The following is a 6,023-nucleotide window of genomic DNA, read 5'->3' on the forward strand; positions in this document are numbered from 1 at the left end:
AATAACATTTAAGATACACTGAGAAAAAAAAGTACTATTTTCGAAACAAGAATTTCTTGGTTCAAGAAATCCGTTCAAAATATTTATTTTATTATTATTAATTATCAATTTTTTGAGAAAAGAGCATCAAATATATTTTTGTTATTATATGAATTTGATATTATATGATAAGTAAACAAAAGAATAGCTTTACTTGAATTAAATAAAAATTATTTCCTTCGATTCTACGAATTCTTGAGACAAAATTATATATTCTTGAAAATTATCAAGAATATATGTTCTTGTATCAAGTAAATGTTCTTAACAAAAGTATTTTTTTTTCTCAGTGTACCTTAAATATAATTTTTTCGAACTAAATATAAAGGATACAGCAAAATTCTAATAATAATTATGTTAAATTTATGACTATTGTGAATATCTTCAACGTAACTCATAACAATATTTTTTAAATTTTGAAAATGCGTGTGAGTGCGTAAAATGTTTAGTATTTTATAAGTTTTCGATGATTACTATATTAAACTTCTTATTATTATTAATTATGTCAAAAAGAAACTTATGATAGTACTTTTTGAATTTTAAAAATGCGACTGAGTGAGTGAAATGTAAAGTATTTTTTGATTTTCAAATTTTTTTGACACGAAATTTTGCGTTGAGGATTGAAAACAAGCATTAATTTAAAACGGGAAGTAACTATTTAGCACAAGAAATTATTTCTTACTCAAAAAATCATTTCTCACCCCAAGAAAATGTATGTATTGAATTCATAATGCATAAAACTTCGTGGTACAAGTAAAAATTTTTCACGCCAAGAAATTCTTTTTTTCTATTCTATTTTATAAATTCAGTAGTGATATTTCGGTTGTCGCATGACTGCAGGTTGCTTAGTATCATGCAATAAAAATTATAACTATATATATTACCGTAAAACCTCGAATCAGTTTTGCAGGTTGTCGTTTTTGTTCATGTTAAAGGAAAACTGAAACAGAATTACCGCACTAAATCGAGGTTTTACTGTATTATTATATTCGTTAAGATTATTTTCTATTATACGTATAATTGCAGATGACGGTGCAATGGTATATATACCAGTAAAGGGTGATAGCGGTGTCTACGAAAGAATAGAAGTCAACAGCTTTGACGATGATGAGGTGGCAGAAGAAAATGCTGGAGTATGTGCTGTTTGCCTTTTGAATAGGCCAAAAGTTATAGTGTTTCCTTGTTTCCACTTATGCTTATGTTTACGGTGTAACTTCGGCCGACAGTTAGTGGATGCGGATCACTTAGCTGTAAATAGAAACAATCGATCAACGTGTCCTGTATCCCGTGGACTTGTTAACTCTACAACAGAAGTGTATATATCATAATTTCTCACAAAAGGAAGCAAAAAAATATTGAGTGATTTTAATATAAGATTTAAAAGAACTATAAATAAGTTAAAAAAAAATAATTACTGAAAAAATAACTTATTACTCACTACCTCGCATTTTCCAAACTTAAATTTTGAAAATATTATGATAAGTAATTTTAAAACTTATTGATGATTATTATTGATTTAGTATAATAATAATTTTAAACTTATAAAAACCTTTCTATTTTATGGAAATATTAAAATTATATATAACTAGAATATTTCTAATAGGAGCGACTGGAAAATGAGTTTTTTTAACTTTTCTTGCTAACAATTGAAAATGTAATGTAACAGTTATTGATAATTTATAAGAACTTTTATATTTAGTAGAAATAAAAAAATTTAATATATTTAAAATCTTAGGAGTGAGAGTGAGAGAATAACGAGTTACCTCCGAAATTACTTATTATAATTATAATTTTAGTACAGTAATTATTTTTCATTGACAAAATCCTTCTTATGTAACTCATTCGCTCTCACTTTTAAAATTTAAAAATATTATTATGAGTGACGTGAAACTTATTTATAATTGTTATGAATTAAACATGATAATTATATGGAATAGGCAATATCCTTAATATTTAGTAAACAAATATGATTTTAATATATTAAAAATATTATAAGAATGAGAGCAAGGAAATGATTTTTTCAAAATATTTATAGTTGTTATAAATTCAATGCAACATTTATCTGAATCTTATAAAATACTTACCATTTGACTCACTTACTTTCATTTTAAAAATTTTGAAAGTACTATAATAATATGTTTTTTGACTTTATTAATAATACTTAATAAGTAAATATAATAATTATCTGGATCTTATAAAATACTGAACATTTGACTTACTCACCATCATTTCCAATAGTTTCAATTTATAAATATTTGAATATTTGTACTAAATGTTAAGTATTCCATAAGTTTCAATCAATTATTATATTAATTAAATCTATAATAATCATAAATAAGTTAAAATATAACAATAATATTTAATAAATGTCGATTATATTTTTCAATAATAAAATAAAAAACTCAAAAAAACAATAGATGAATTTTATTCTTTCCATTTCTTATGTAATAATTAATAATTTATTCGTTGAAGTAGAAGCTGCATACTCTAGTCTGGTGGATTTTATCGTTTCTATCGTTCATCTGTTCGCTTGTGACAAACAATGATTTAATTGCTTAGTTAAGTATCATTCTAATAAAATAAAAAAGTTAAATATAAATAAAATAAAAATACGAAGCTTGCACTGCTTTTTACTCGTCGTCATAATTAAAATATATTATCTAGGTATTATTCAGATAATAATAATACGGCGCGGTATCTCCATTATCGACATACGTTAATCAATTTTTCCTGTATTTTATATTGCATGGTACATAAAAATACGACAAAGAAGTCACTTTTCTGGCAGTGTTCACTACGTGGTAGTTTTTTCATTGGGTAGGCTTAAAAATGGTAGAGATTTTTTTTGGTAGTCTCTATTATTGGTAGTGATTTATTCTGGTATATGTGTACTATGGTTGAGTTATTAATTGTAGGCATATTAATGGTAAAGATGCTAATGGTAGGCATTTTTGTGGGTGACCTGTATTGTGGTAGAAATTTTTATGGTGGAGATTGTTATGATCGAGTTTGTTACTGGGAGGGTTGTAATCTGGTAGAGTTGCAATGTGAGAGAGTTCTTAAGTGTTAGAATTGTTGATTGGTTGAGATTTTCGCGGGTAATGTTCAAAACTGGTTTAGTTCGTGTGTGGCGCAGTTACTTGTGGTAGGCCTGGTTATGGTTCAGTTGTCGTAAGGTAGAGATTTTTTTGGTACACCTATTAATGTGCCGTAATGGAGCTTCAAAGTCCAACTCTGACGCTAGTAACTATAAATTAAAATAATGTTTACGCAGGTAATTATTTATCGGTCTCAATTAAAGACTTCATATTGTTATGTATTTGGAGAAAGTTACGCTGCGTGGATTTAAGTTCGGTATATTCACGCAGCGGGAATATGAGTTCTGTATATTCACGCGATGTGAAATTGTAAGTCAATATAAGTAGAACTGATGCAAGTTGCTGGAACTAAGACTTGTTCTGGAGCTACAATGTCTGTATCTTCACGCAGCATTTTCAAATTAATCCCAGATAGAATCTACATATTACTAATATTATCAAGAAAGTCAGGGCACCTGTACTCGTATTCAGAATTCGTGCCTTCTAGATATAAGTATCTTGCATGTACTTTGCTGGAATTTACAAATATCGATACACTAAGAATCGTTTAATGTATTTATTCACTACATTCAAAGTTTTTTTTCTTTTTCATTTAAAGACTATCAAGTATGTTAAATGATTCGTATCATTACAAACATTCAGTTTCTGATAGTTATAAACAATAATTAATTATATGTGTCTGTAATTAATTGGGGATTATTGTAAATTTTCATTTTATTATGATTCCTTGTTTTAATCGATATATATTAATATTTCAATCATGTGTCATTACTTTTTCGCGCCAAAAACAATTCAAATTTAACGTTGCTATGTTCGTGTATTGTCGACTTCTTCCGATTATACTCGTTTTCCGAACGTTCACGATGGGGACACTACTCATGAAACCAAAACGATTCCTTCTTTTCATGTTTATTTTCGTTCTGGTATAACCTTAACTTTGTCACAATTTTTAATTCCAAATGTTTTTCCTGATATTATTCATATTGTAATATTTAACTTTGGCTGAACATATCATAAGTTCTATAATCTACAGTTATAAAATAAAATTTAAGATCTGATTTAAAATATAATTTTTTTTATGACTTAAAATAATTTATATAATCTATTCAGTATTTAATTTTCAATGATAAATTTGTTCACGATTAAATTTAATTTAAAGTAATTTATTAATACATATGAATTATATTCACGTCATTCTTTAAGTTCACGCTAAGGCTCACGAGTAAGCTCATTTTCCATAAAAATTTATATTCACGCTAGAGTCACGCTAGAGTCAGTTTTGCGTGTTGATAGAGTCGTCTTTTAAAATTAAGCATTTTTTTAAACTTTCGATTTCATTGTATAGTTACGCAGTTGAAATGTAATTTTCATAATAAGAAAAAAAATTTGATGAAATAATTTGATTATTTAATTTTTAACCATTTCAATTTTACTTAATCATAACTTTATTCTTTCAGACAGGAATTTTATCATTCGTTTTTTTAACTCTCATGTATAAGTTATTTGATATCTAATTTTTATTACCGATTTTGGATATGTTTCATGGATTCTAATGATTTATATTGTGGCAGAAAAAATTTCAGATAAAAATTTTTCTATTTTAATTGCAGCTACATCATGAGACTAATAAATAATTAAACTTTATGGATATACTTCTATTTCGTACTTGATATTTTGTTTTGAATTTTATCAAAATTAAATTATTTGAAATACTGTTCGTGATAACAGCATCGAAACTCAGAGTTTCAATGTCTCTACAGTCAGTCGAAAGAAGTTAGAATAATAAGTAGTATTTATAGTTTCTGTTTAATTATAAATTGCAAATGACAATTAACGCTTACGCTAAAAGTTGATCACACCATTGATCTTAAATTTACTTTTTTCTGACTGGCTGCTGACACTAAAATTTCAAGTTCCAATGCAGGTAATGAAAGGGGATGTAGCTGAATGCTGGATTGTTAACATGACTTCACACTTACCTGTTTTAGAATCTTATTTTCTAAATCTTGAGTGTAATCAGCAAGCTTGTTCTTAATTCTTATTCTTATTATTAAAAAAAAATCAATGGTCAATAGAGACCTTGATTTATAATTAATTATTATTAATGAAATTTAAAACTTATGATTGTACTTCCTATCGCTTATTATTATTTATTAACTAATACTACAACTATGCCAATTTCTGCTTTAAATTTTGCAAATTAAAGTTTTGAATATTTATTTAAAAGTGATGTTTGAAATGATAATGTAATTGTTCATTTATTCTATTTTTACTTTACTTATTTTATTTTGAAATACTTAGAGAACAATGAAAATAAAAATCAAATTTAAAACAATTGCAGAAATTCGTATTAAAAAAATAAATAAATAATAGTAATTAAAATTATAAATAATTAAATATTAAAATAAATTGTGAGAATTACACAAAATTAAAAAAACATAGTGATTTATTTTTCATATATACAATATTCATACATGTAATAAAAATAAATTAATTAAATTAATAATTACAATTTTAAATTACGACTTATGGACTACGAGTTTATTGAAAATAACTTCTGTATTAAAATTTAATTTTCGAAATGACTATATTTCTTTTAGATCAAAGAATTAAAAAAAAAAATATAAATAATAAAAACACAACTTAATCTATTCAATTACAAATGTGTGCACTTATAAGTGAAACATTTAATGTTATATACGTATTGAAAATAAATGAATTAAATAAGTAATTATTTGACATTGTTAATAATAAAGACCACGAATTTATATACTTATTAACCCTACACCCAAGAAAATGTTTCAAAATATTACAGACTTAATAATATTAATTAAAAATATTCCTATTAATATATCATTGTAATTTTTCCAAATCTTCATTAGTCAGTAA

This window comes from Microplitis demolitor, chromosome 6 (genome assembly GCF_026212275.2).
Source record: "Microplitis demolitor isolate Queensland-Clemson2020A chromosome 6, iyMicDemo2.1a, whole genome shotgun sequence".
In the NCBI taxonomy this organism is placed as follows: domain Eukaryota; kingdom Metazoa; phylum Arthropoda; class Insecta; order Hymenoptera; family Braconidae; genus Microplitis; species Microplitis demolitor.